Below are 14,369 nucleotides of genomic sequence, written 5' to 3'. Positions count from 1 at the left end.
ACTGAATTTAAACTGAGTTTAAACTGATTTAAATCAATAGGGATAATTGTGGACATCTAAATTAAAATTAATAATTAATTATGCAATTAAATTTATAGGCTATACCACCAGAAGTGCTCTCTGACCACAGGAGCCTGTTTCAACGGGTGCTTTTACGATTAAACGTTACATTGTTGCTACCTAGCAACTACGTTAACATGGCTCGGCAGAGAGGCTCAAACTTTTCCTCCTTTGAGAAAAACTTGTTGACCGAATTAATGGAGCAATATGGGCAAACAATAGAAGACAAGAAAACGGACAACAGCACGGTGAAAAAGAAAGAAACTGCTTGGCAGCAACTGGCTGACAGTTTTAACGGATCGACCGGAGTGAAAGAGAAAAGAGACGTCGCTCAGCTTAAAGCTTGCTGGAAAAACTTAAAAACAAAAGCCAAAAAAGATGCGGCGACTGTGAGACGGGAGATATTCCTCACAGGAAGAGGTCCTCCGCCAAAGAAAGATGATTCACTGGCGGAGAAAATCAATTCCCTTATTCCGCAGCAGATGGAGCCATTACAGAATCCATATGATGACGACGGCATCTTAGACCAGCTCACTTCAGACTCACACGGGGAAGATGGTAAGTAATATAATCACGCTTCACTGACCTCAGTCAATAATCAGTTATTATTTGGCCTATCCAATTAATTTATTTTTTCACCATATGTTTTGATAGAGATCGTTTTGACACTGCAGCCAGTGCAGCAAGAGGAGCATCTGCGAGACAGTGTTGCTTCCTCTTCTTTATTGTCATCATCCTCCTCATCTGATTTGAACAGCTGCAGGAGAAACAAGCGACCCTACGTGACACACCAGGAAATTTTAGTGTTGGAGAAGGAGAAGATTCAAATGGAAATAGAAAATGCCACATTACAGAGAGAAGTGTTAAATCTGCAGAAGGAAGTGTTGCTGTTGAAGAAGAAGAAGATGCTTACTGATAGTTTCTCCCTAGATGCCACTTTTTTATAATAAAATGAGAATATATCCACGGTGACATGTAGCCTACCTCTAATGTAAAATGAATGGGAATTTAAAAAAATGTATTCTGCATTGCAATATTTAACAAATAAAATTTATATTTTTCTTTTTCTTCAATGTGTAGCCTATCTTCTCTGTGCTTCACAGTTTGAAAAAGACACTTGTTGACAGGTCAAGCTACCATTAGTTCAACCAACACATAGGCAAGGCAAGGCAAGGCAATTTTATTTGTATAGAACGTTTTTACAAACAGTTTGTCTCAAAGGGCTTTACATGGCATCCTCTGTCCTTAGACCCTCAAATCCACTGAGGAAAAACTCCATGGAAAACCCTTTTAACAGGGAAAAATCAGAGAAACCTCAGGGTGAGCAACAGAGGAGGGATCCCTCACCCAGGACGGACAGACGTGCAATTAGTGATGTGTCGGTCGCGAACGATCCGGCTCTAAGAGCCGGCTCTTTGAAGTGAACGACGGGAGCCGGCTCCTCATTGGGAGCCGTTTTAGTTTTTTTTTCTCCTCTGCTTGTTGTAGTGAAAGCCACAGATCGACGGGGGAAGGGGGTAAAAACGAAACTAATCAACCAGCGCATCCAGCACAAGCCTGTGGCAGCACCTCTCTCTCTCTCTCCCTCTCTCTCGCTGGTGCGGGTACTCGCGCAGGCACATGGACAGGTAGGGTAGTGACAGTAATAAACAAATGCGCTAAATCGCGCTAATGCGTTCAAATTGCTATCCTCCCCCCATCTGACAGTCTGACCGTCCGACGGGGGGGCGGGCATTTGGGTATTTAAATAAGCTGTAAGCAGTTCAAAGGCAGAGTGTAGATTGTGCAAGGTGAAAATCTCATATGGAGCAGGCTCCACAAACAACCTGCACAGGCACATCTGTATGCAGGATGTACAGCATTGATTTTCCCTCTGGGGACATTAAAGTTTATTTTGATTTTGATTTTGATTTTTTTTTTTTGACATGAGAAGTGTTCATCCATAAGTGCAAAAGAAAAGTTAGTCTGGAGCCCTGGATGGGACTTTGTTTTTTATAGGCCTACTTTATAATCTATTTTTGTAACACTCAAGGTTGAGTGTGTTCAGTAAATAAAGGCATAAATGAAAAATATTTGATATAATGTTTGTTTTTTACATTAGTAATTCATTTTACACATAGTTTTGCATTATTTTGGTGATAAGCAACAGAAAATCTGAGGAGCCACTTGGGAGCCGAAAGAGCCGGCTCTTTTTAGTGAGCCGAGCCGAAAGAACTGGCTCTCCAAAAAGAGCCGGAATTCCCATCACTACGTGGAATAGATGTTGTTACAGACAAGAAAACAGTTTACAGTTTGTCACAGAATGTGCGAAATATGGAAATGTTAGCAGGAGTTGACGAAGGCAGTCTCTGGTGGGGGGGGGGGGGGGGGCTGGCCAGCTCGATGGGAGGACTGGGTGGTAGACTGGTCCATGGGAAGGGAGGGGAGGCCGGTCTAGCAGCAGGGCAGGGGCGGACTGGCCATCTGGACGTTCTGGAGAATACCAGAACGGCCGGCGCGGCAGGACGGCCGCCTCGGCCGTCACAGTTTTTTTTTTCTCTTGTTTATCATCTACTGTTGTTCCATGTCCAGACCAATAGGTGGCAATAATGCACCTGCAGGCCCATAGATGCGCAAACTCACTCGTCACTCAGCCCTTGACGGTGAGGAGTGAGTGTAAGTTGTAGCTCAACTGGTAGAGCACCTAGCCTTGAGTACAAAACTCTTGCATATGGGATCGAATCCCTCCATAACCATCTGAGTTTGCATAATGCATTATCTTTCCCCATCATTATGATCACTTTGTCAAGGTTAACGCATTAACGCAAAATGCTTTTAACGCGTTTACCGCTTCAACTAGCAATTGTTTTTGTTTGTTTTTTTCCCCAATCGCCTGTTCATTCAGCCTGGGGAGGGAGATGAGAGGGGGGGGGGGGGGTGGCGCAGTCTTATAATGTTACAGAAAACCTGCATGTTTTTTCTCCTCATGTTCCTAAAGAACCTGTTTTCAGCTGATTTTTAAATAGCATGAATGGAAAGCATAAGAAACGTCTAGATCTGGATGTTCCTTATGCTTTCCATTCATATTGCTGTTATTTCAAGCTATATATATATATATATATAATGTGTGGCCTCTCTCTGTCAAAAATGCCAGGGCCTATTTTCTGTCCCAGTCCGCCACTGCAGCAGGGGAAAGGGTGGGAGGGGGGGTGATGCAGGTGGCGGCTGGTACAGAGAGATGGAGCTCCGGTGGATCTGCGGAAACACAGAGAGAGTGCGAGACACCAAGGCCAAACTACAAAGTATAACAGAAAATGACAGTTCAAAAATATACTGAGGAGAGGAGAGGAGGGGTGGGGAGAGGGGAGGAGAGGAGAGGAGAGGAGAGGAGAGGAGAGGAGGGGTGGGGTGGGGAGAGGGGAGGAGAAGAGAGGAGAGGAGAGGAGAGGGGAGGAGAGGAGTGTAATGTATTGTTTTGGAGTTCGCGTTTGCCTTTAGGCTTCCGTAGCTGCCTACCTGTGTGTCCCTCGCTGTACCCTGTACTGCTGTGTGTGTACGCGCGCCGAGCTGCAGTAAAGTCACGTCCTGAGTTAACGCCAGCCTCTTTATTGTGTCTCTACACAATGTACATAAAGTGAGTACATAACAAGGAGAGGAGAGGAGAGGAGGGGAGAGGAGGGGAGAGGAGAGGGGAGGAGAGGAGAGGAGAGGGGAGGAGAGGAGAGGAGAGGAGAGGAGGGGAAAGGAGAGGGCTCTGTGTAACCAGATGTGTCCCCAGCAGTCTAAGCCTATAGCAGCGTAGCTATAAAATGGTTCAGAGCTACCTGAACCAGCCCTAACTAAAAGCCCTGTCATAAAGGAAGGTCTTAAGTCTAGACTTAAATGTAGTTAGAGTGTCTGCCTCTTTGACCCAATGGAGAGAGCTGGTTCCACAGTAAAGGAGCCCGGTAACTGAAGGCTCTACCTCCCAGTCTGTTTTTAGAGATACTGGGAGTCACTAACAGACCTGCATTCTGGGAGCGGAGTGCTCTGGTAGGACAGTAAGGAATGATTAGTTCTTTCAGATAGGTTGGAGCTTTATCATTAAGAGCCTTATAAGTCAGCAGAAGGATTTTTAAGTCTATTCTAAATCCTACAGGAAGCCAGTGGAGAGAAGCTAAGGTGGGAGAGATGTGCTCTCTCTTCCTAACTCCTGTCAAAACCCTCGCTGCGGCATTCTGGACCAGCTGGAGACTCTTTGGAGAGTTTTTCGGACATCCTGACAGGAGAGAGTTGCAGTAGTCTAGCCTAGAAGTGATAAATGCATGCACCAGTTTCTCAGCATCACTCTGGGAGAAGATATTCCTAATCTTAGTGATACTGCGCAGATGGAAGAAGGCGGTCCTAGTCACGTGTTTTATGTGGGAGCTGAAGGAAAGGTCCTGGTCAAAAATGACTCCAAGGTTCCTCGCGGTTGTACTCGGGGTCAGGGTGATGCCATCTAGAGTAGCGATCTGATTAGAGAAAGTGTCCCTGAGATGTTTAGGTCCAAACACAATGACCTCAGTTTTATCTGAATTCAGTAGCAAGAAGTTAGAGGACATCCAGGATCTAATGTCTTTCAGGCAGTCTTGCAGATTGATAAGGCGGCTTCTGTCATCTGGCTCCATGTGATGAAGATCAGAAAAATGCGCTAATTAACTAATCTTACATCTCACACCAAAAATAAATTCTGGACTCAAAATAACTCGCTGGAAAGGATGGATCCGACGTAGAGTTGTCTTTTATTTTCTTTAACAAGAAAGCAAACAAAGTTCAACCCGAGCCACTTACAGATACAAAGTTTGAAAAGAAAAGTAACAAAGTATCAGGCTTCATGCAAAGCACAACCCCAAGACATGCATCAAGGAGTAGTTAAGTGACTGACTCCTTACCAAAAGTTGAAGGCTTATATAGGCCTGGGTCTATTCCCAAGTCGATTCACCACGATTGTCCTCTGAGAACTCCAATACCTCTCAACTTCACCCTCACAGACCTAACACTATCCGTTGGGCGACGAGGGGATGGCAACTTCCCTCACAGATCCTGCATACTAATGTGAACCTGCCTGCTAGTTGACCTCTTACCTACCCCTCTCTCTCTCTCTGGCTGCACATAAGCAGTTGGCTGATCTTTAAGTCACAAAACATACTCCTTTCAATTAGATATACAAAACAAAACATTATATAATCATTTGTGATCATTTAAGATGATCAACATTAAATCTTAAACTAATAGATACATAATGAGTATATGTCTTTTTTAATAGTAGCATAATATTGTCTTTCAGCATTAACCTATTACAAACTTTCATGTCATTTATGATGAAAAATACCACAACATTCCCCCCTGTGTGACTGGTCAAGTCACAAACAATCCCAATGGATGCATTCAACATGTCAACCTACGTGTAGTCATGGATTCCACCCTTAACCAAATCGGGACAGAAGGAAGTCCAACATAAATCAAAATAATGACAGAGTCCATAAAAGTAATACATCAGACATCAAACCCAAACCAAAAATAAAATACACACAATACGAGAATCTTCAAAACATGATAAATGATGATAATTACATGTTTCTCCTCAAGGTTCTTAAAACTTAGTTACAAGATTATAATCCCTTTAACACAAAATATAATAAAAAAGTGCTCAAGTGACAAGAAAATGAAATTGTGCTCTCGTGAAAAAGATAGATATATAAAAGCATGCAATGTTTCCTTCACTTATTCATCCTTCAAACCTTGAACTGTCTACATGATTCAGACAAAATGAAGTGTGCCACAGTGGTAGCATTCAAGAATCAGGGTGACACGATGTTTACCAATATCCTCTTCTTTCTGTAAACCCCATTTCATTCTCTCTCTGTATTTTGACTTTACAATCTTCTCCCTCTCTCCACGTACGTACGCTTTGCATACAGGTGAAAGGGTCTTGACTGCATCCCTAAAATCAGTACACTCCATTCTCCTGAATCTTTGCTCATCTGTTTCTTCTTCAAGGCGAGCTCTGGCCCAAGGTGTCTCCTTCAGATAAGCCTCCTTTACACATCCTTGATTACTAGGAGACTGAGGATCCTGAACCCTTCCTTGGACGTCGATGCCATGTGATGTACCTTCACCCCCATTATCCCAATCAGATGACTCCAACACTGATGCAATGTCACCCAGTAGTGATGTCGTGTTGGGCGAATGAGGGGCCAGTACGTCAGTCATCCCTTCTCCATTGAAAACGGGTATCCTAGTTGACTCCAATTCTCTGCATATCCTGGCACCGGGAATGGACTCGTGGTCATCACATCTGGTGGGAGGTGTCGACCTTGGCCACCTGGTTGGTTAGTTGGTTGGCTCTGAATTCTCTGGATTGGATTGAAATAAGGTGAAGTATTTGGCCAGTGGCTAGGCAGGGAGGGCTGGTTCTGTCCACCCTCGTTACTTCCCTGCCTGGCACTTCCACTTTGGTCAGCCATGTTAATCTATATGGACAACAAATAAAGATTGATTAGTTCATCTTTCCAGCTTTCAGAATCATTCTGATAGTTCTTCCGTTCTTCTAATGCCTTCATTCCTATTGCTACTATAAAAGATCCCTCATAAAGTGTAGATCTAATCTTATATGGCTTTATTAACATCTCAAAAGCTTCTGTTCCATATCTTGACACGATTTCATGAGTACTGAATAACAGTGAGTTCTGATAATGCACTGACTGACGGCATTAATTTGGCTGTTTCTCGTTTCATTATTGATTTTTGCATTAATTGATCAGTGCATTGATCATTGTCACAGCTCATCCTCATATTTATTACTGCGTCAATTTGACATCTTTTTGCAACTGGCAGGGTTTCAACAATCGAGCGTCCAAATATTCTTACCACTGTTAGATTATACATACAGCTTCTCACATAAGTAAGGTTAACTACTTCATTTGCTGGTATTTGTTCATGTTTAATAGCCAACAATCCTGCTGTCAGTGCACAATCAGCTGTTAGTTGTCCAGTTTTAATTTCAACATGATTAGAGATTATTATATAGTAAATCAATATGAGAAGTGCTACTACTGCACCTCCTCTACATAAAATGTATTTATGTTTGGGCTTTCTTCCAGCTGTTCTTTTCCTCCATATAATCACGCTCTGTGTCTGTTTTAATGTAGTTATAGTAGCCTGTTTTGGTCTTTCTCGGCTTTCTGCTTTAATTTGTTCTGGTTTAACATTATTGTCAGAGGGTCTTTGTTCCTCCTGCATTTTGCTTCAGTGCCAGTCTCTTAGAACGTCTTTCTTTCACTATTTCTTCGGGCTGCGTCTGGTCCTGCAGGGAGGCGTGGCCGTCCCTTCTGGTTCCTGTGGATCACTTGTGGCTCCAGGTGGTCTCTCTGCTTTGCAGCAGTGGTTCAAATGATACCAGAGAGTCTTACCTTCTACTTTCAAAGCAGTAGGTGTTACTATAATGACTTTGTAAGGGCCTTCCCTTCTTGGTTGATTCCACTTGCGTTTAAACGCCCTCAGGTAGACCCAGTCTCCTGGTTCAATACTCTTGAGCGGTTCTGGAATGACAGCTTCTCTGTTCTCCACTGCTCCTTTGACCTGTTGAGATATAACCTTGTATATTTGAGTCAGCTGCTGTAAATAACATGTCAATTCTCTTTCACATTGTTCAAGTGGTGGACCTTTATACGGGCCCCTGAAGAAGGGGACCAGCATTGGTCTTCCAGTAAGCATTTCATGCGGTGTTAGATGTGTCATTCGGTTAGTTTGCATTCGCATTCCCATTAGTGCCAAAGGTAACGCATCTACCCAGTTCAACCTATACTGGCTGTTAGCAATGATCTTTGCTAACTTAGATTTTAACACTCCGTTAGCTTTTTTCCACAATTCCCTGTGATTGGGGATGATAGACACAGCCAAACTTTTGATTTATTCCCAACATTTTACACGCTGTTTTAATGGTATTAGCCACAAACGCTGGACCGTTATCTGACGAAAGAAAATCTGGCACGCCGAACCGCGGGAAGATGTCGCGACATAAAAATTTCGCAGTCGATTTTTGATCTGGTCCTTTAGTGGGGACAGCTTCTACCCATCGGCTAAATCTGTCTATCACCACTAGGATGTATCTATATCCTCTTATCCGTTCTGTCATGTCAATATGGTCCATTACTAAATGCCGAAAAGGACCATCCGGCGGTGGCATGTGTGAAATTGGCGCTGAAAAACTTTTTCTAATATTATGACGCGCACACACATCACATTCATGCAACACTCTTTCCACAGTACTCGCTAAGAAAGGTGACCACCAGACATTTTGTATTCTTTTTATCACCTCCCCCCTTGCGCAATGGTCAGGGCCATGCGCATCACGAATAGCCACCTTTAACAATGCACTTGGTATTACAAAATGTCCATGAATACTTCTCCATAGTCCCTCTTCAGGACCAGAGGCGGTTTTAACTGCACCTCGATTCTTCCAGACAGACTGCTCATATGGACCAGCCCTGTCTTGAGCAAGTATTAAAGACGCCACATCAGCTAGAGGTGGATCATCTTCAACCATCAGCATGGGACCTATAGTTTCACTAGCTGCTGCTTGTTTAGCCATTTCATCTGCTAAGTTGTTACCCTTAGCAATCAATGAGTTTGCCTTCTGGTGGGCAGCGCATTTTATAATAGCAACCGCTAAAGGGAGCTGCATTGCCATTAGAAGATCAGCAATAGCCTCAGCATGCATAACAGGTGATCCATCTGCTCGGACAAAACCTCTTTGCTTCCAAATACTACCATGCACATGACACACTCCATAAGCATATTGTGAGTCTGTATATATGTTGACACGTTTGTTTTCACTGAACTTACACGCAGCAGTCAGCGCTTTAAGTTCTGCCAACTGTGCTGAACAAGGTTGTGGTACTTTAATTGCTTGTTGTTTTTCGAACGTACCATCATGTTTGAGTTCCACAACAGCATAACCTGCGTGGTTACCCCTGACATCTCTGAAACATGATCCATCCACAAATAAAGTTAGTTCAGCCTCAATTGGTTCATTATACAGATCATTCCTAGGTTTCAAAAATGTGTCAGTTATCTCTACACAATCATGAGGAGATCCCTCCTCAGGTAAAGTTATGCGGGTTGCAGGGTTAGCTGTCTTGCAGCGTTGGATAGTTAATTCTGGTGCTGACAAGATAACTTCATAACCAGTCTTCCTGGCCTGCGTTAAGACAAATCTGGGACTCGTGAGCAGGGCATGCAACTGATGCGTTGTATATAATAACACTGGGTGTCCCATAGTCAAAGTTGAAGCTTTTTGAAAAGCAAATGCAGCTGCTGCCAATCCCTGATAACATGGGGGCAGTCCTGCTTCAACAGTATCCATCTTTGTACTATAATAAGCCAAGGGTTGTTTCACCGAACCCGCATCCTGCATCAATACTGCACAAGCGTACCCATTTCTCTCAGCAACATACAAATGAAAAGGTTTAGAATAATCTGGATGACCCAGTGCTGGAGCAGTCTGTAAATCTCTCTTTAAAGCTTCAAATGCCGCTTCGGCCTCATCCGTCCATTGTAACTGAGCACCACTGTCTTTTTGTCCTGCAGCATGAATAATTGCACGCAGTGGAGCTGTTTTAAGAGCATATTCACAGATCCATGGTCTGCTGTAACCACACATTCCCAAAAACGTTAACATCTGTGAAACTGTCCGTGGTTTTGGTGATTTAATTATCACTTGGAGTTGTGAGGGGGCTATGAGCCTCTTATCTCCACACAATCTCCTGCTAAGATACTCCACCTCCTGACAGCAGAACTGGAGTTTCTCTTTGCTGACCTTATGACCCTGTTTTGCAAGTGCAGTCAGAACAGCCAGGGAATCCCTCTCACACTGCTCCTTCGTTGGGCTGCATATCAGAATGTCATCCACATATTGTATCAAAGTACTGTTGATATCAAGATGATTCAAATCATCCCTTAAGACTAAATTAAATTTTGTTGGGCTATGTTTATAGCCCTGTGGTAACCTTTGATATTTGTACTGATTATTCTCAAATGTAAAGGCAAAAAGATACTGAGAGTCTGGATGCACAGGCACACTGAAAAAAGCAGAACATAAATCAATGACTGTGTAGTACTTGGAGTCCGCAGGCACGTTGGAGAGCAGGGTGTGTGGATCAGGAACGACAGGCGTCTCAGCCTCCACTATGGCATTAATAGCTCTAAGATCATGTACTAATCGATAATCATTTGAATTTGGTTTCTTTATGGGGAAGATCGGCGTGTTGCAGGGACTCTTAGTTTTAATCAACACTCCTGCTTCCACCAGACCTGCTATAATGGGCCTGATGCCTTCAATTGCCTGTTGCTTGAGTGGATATTGTCTTTTATATGGCAACATAACATTTTTCCTAAGTGGTACTCGTACTGGTTCAGCTGATTTTACTAATCCCACATCAGTCTTGTGTTTTGACCATATTGTTTGTGGAACTTGACTCAACATGTGCTCATGTTCTAAAGAGAGTGTTAATTGTTTACATGCAACCTCATGCACTATTACTCTCTGTGTGATCCCATTGTCATTAACATCTATTATTATTTTCTGATATGTTTTGTCAGGGGAAATATACACATTTTCCTTTCCCGTTGACTCCCAATCAGTAATTTGTGATGCAGCTTTTACCATTTCTCCTAATTGATATGACTGAAACTCCCCTCTCACCCACAGTGCCGCGTGAGGCAAGGAACATGAAACCTGAAACCAGGGATGCAGCTCTGTTGGAAGATTTATGACTGCAGCTACACCCTGAGGCCCCTGGTAGATAACACTGCTGGAGAAATAATAAACTTTATTATTCATCAAAGCTTTCCAGCATGCTTCATAATCTATATATTCCTGTTCCTTGTCATACAGCAATGTACAGTGAAGTGGCAGTTCAGGTTCATTTCCTATTTCTAATTGCAACTCCAAACATGCTTTCCATTTTTCCCATTCGTGCGTCAATTTTGATTCAGCGTTTAACTGAAGCCAGTATACAACAGATGATCTACACTCTATTTGCCCAGAATTGTATTCTTGGTGAATTTGTGCCATAATTTTACACGGTGTACTTTCATCTTGAAAATCCATCCATAACCCATCTGGAGTACACTTAATATTAGCTTTTAACGCACATAATATATCTCTTCCTAAAAGATTAACAGGTGTGTTCTTAGAGTACAGTAGTGGAGCAACCACTGTTTTTCCTTCTATTTTCATTAATATTGGTTGGGTCATCGGTATAATTTGACTTTTCCCAGAGAAGCCCACTGTCTTAACAGCCGTGTCAGACAGAGGGATGTTTTCAATTGTTTTTCCTATACAAGAATAACTAGCCCCTGTATCAATCATAAAAGCATAGTTTGTATCGGATATTGTTACTGTAACGATAGGTTCATCCTGAGACTGTCTTGAGACAACGGGTGCCAATAAATTTCTAGTAGGCCTCTCTGGGCAGCCCTATTGCTGCATCTCGTTTGACCATGGAGCATTCTGACACTCATTACGGAAGTGTCCAGGTGCTCCACAGCTCCAACATATGACGTCGGGCACCATTCTTGCTGGTCTGCGGGGAGTGGTCTGTTGTATTAGTGATCCTCTCCTCCTCCCACGAAATGGTGGTCTGAATCTCTCCATAGGCTGTCCCCTAGGACGATAGTCTCTGTATTCATCTTCGTCGTAGTTCACATAACGCGAGGAAGAAATTGTCTGTCCTTCTTGCTGTCTTCTTGGATTTTGTTGAGCCAGTGGATAGGGCCTCAGCACAAATTGTTCAGGTTCTTTTGGCGGTTTAGCTTGTTCTTCAGCTGTCGCGGCTGTAACCACCGGTGCCTGGACTTTTGCTTTATCCTTCTTTTGTTTGGCATTTAACTCATTCAACTGCAGTTGAGTTAGTTTGGTCATCAGATTTTTGTTGGCTTCATTCTCCTTTTGTTTTTCTTTTCTGACGTTCTGTACATGATGAATGATGTGCTCTGAGAAAAGAGGCCAATCCATCTTCATGAATCCCACCACATCATCCAGACGTTTTTGCACTTCAGGTGGCAGAGTCTTTTTAACCATCACTTTGAACAGGCTTTTTGTAGTATCGTCTTTATTCCACGGACTCCCCGTCTCTTCTTTCCATCTTTTTTGGAAATCACGTAGGAACTTGGACGGACATCCATCATCTTTCAGTGTTTCTCCTTCCAGTTTGGATGGATCCATTCTTTCAGGAAATTGTTTTCTTAGTCCTGCCCAGATATTGTTTCGGTGACCGTTAAACCCGATGGCATCACACGTATTCCCACGCACAACATCTTCCAAGTTAGCATCTTGGAAGATTTCTTCTGTTGTCTGTTTTCCTACTATGTACATCAATATCGACTTCAAATCTCCAAGAGCCAGAGTTATTCCAGAAGTGTTTTGTTCAAAAGCAGTTATAAATCTGCCAGCCCCTTCGTTAAGATCAGGAAGACGTCCTGCCAATCCGATCATGTCACCGAACGACCAGGGCACGTATCTCGGCTTGTTCGGAGGCTTCACCACAATAGGGCAGATGGCATTTTGTTGCTGGGATCTTCCCGCTGCTTGTCCAACCAATTTCCCGTCTCTTAGTATCATGGGTTCTTCAGGACAATCTCGGGCGGCAGCCGGTTTTAAAGTACTAGTTGGGTATTCTTGCTGCTCAACTTCAGGTGGCTGCTCACGTTCTTCATCATCCCATTGATGTACATCAATACATGTTTGTTGTTCAGCTCTTTGAGATTTTGGTTTGACATCTCTGGAAGATACGAAAGCTTCTTGTAGCCCATCCAGTTGAATTCTTCTTAAACGTTGCATTTCTTTTAAGTATGCTTGTTGAGTCTCTATTATGGTTTTGTCTTCCATAATCATTGTACCAGTCAGCTCCATCTTCATGTGTGGGGGAGAGTCTTTAACATCGAAATCGACTTTTCTTTTCAATTTCTCATCAACAGTTTTCATTTCTTCTTCTAGTCGTTTTATTTGTTCAGAAATTGTGTCACATGCTTTCGTCTTTTGTCGATAATGTTGTTGGTATGTTACAGGTGACCATTGAGCCTGCTTGCCTGAAATCTCCTGTTGGAATGCATCAGCTGTTCCATACAGGGATTTCCTTCTCACACTGGCTTCACCTCTTTCTTTTTTCTTTTGGTCCAGTGATTGTGTTATAGTTCGTTCATACTCTCTTCTGTCTTCCTCTTCCTGTTGTTTAGATGTTCTTGGTATGTTATACATTTTAATATCATTCTGCACTTCTTCCATAGAGTCCACACTGAATGCAGACTGCCTTGATTGTTTTTCTTTTTTCAGTGCAGCTTCATGGGTGGAGCGCATTCTCTTCAGTATGCGCTCATCACGTGACGTATCACTGTCGTCTTCTTCCTCATCAGAGGACGGCTCCTCCCATGACACCGAAAATTTTCCCTTAAGTCCGCCTTTCCTGTCCACTTTAGTTCCTCTGGCTGGGAACTGCCCCACTGAGACTCCTCCCCTATGGACTGTGTATGGAGGGGGGTCTAGATGCAGCGGAGGGGCTGAAGGAGCAGCAAGCTCTTTTCTGCACTTCTCCTTTTCTTTATCAGCCTGTTCCGCAACAATAGGCAACTGAGTGGCACCCAAGGTCTGACGTCGAGCCGCCAAACGAAACCATCTTAACACCTCTCTTTCTTTGGCCCGTTCCCCTTCACGCTTTTTACTTTTATCCAAAGATTTATAATGTTTAATGTTAGCTTCCACTTCGTTGCAACAAGCAATATTGAAAGTTCCCCCAAGAGGCCATTGTAAAGTCCCAGTAATTCTTTTATGCCACGTTTTCATACAGCTTCGTATTTGAGATGCATGATCTGGATGCTGATTTATCACCATCTCTACTGGTGATTGCATCCTGTTTTCCTTCACCGGTTTATTACCCATGCTTTCTGGTGCCTCAGATGTTAAGTCCAAGTTAGTTGTAGTCTCTATCTGTTGTTTAGTTGTTGATTCGTCTGTTTTTATAATACTTATTAAAGCATTAATTCGCCCAACTGTGATACCATATTTTATTCTTTGTTTGTCAGTAAGTTCAAAGTTTAATTCATTTATTGAATTATGTTCGTCAGGAGCGTTCTCTTTATTAAGGATCCCAAACTGTCCTGTCTCCCACTTGACCTGTCGAGGGATAATTGATATAGTCAGCCGTGGATCTGCTGTTCCACTGTTCTTCCCTGCAACTGTCAGCCCCTCTGGAATAGCCAGAAACGGGGTTAAAGACACACTAGCTCTAGATCTGGGACTCCTACAAAGT

Source organism: Trachurus trachurus (assembly GCF_905171665.1).
Source record: "Trachurus trachurus genome assembly, chromosome: 16".
Taxonomy (NCBI): Eukaryota; Metazoa; Chordata; class Actinopteri; order Carangiformes; family Carangidae; genus Trachurus; species Trachurus trachurus.
This window is presented reverse-complemented; position numbering follows the sequence as displayed.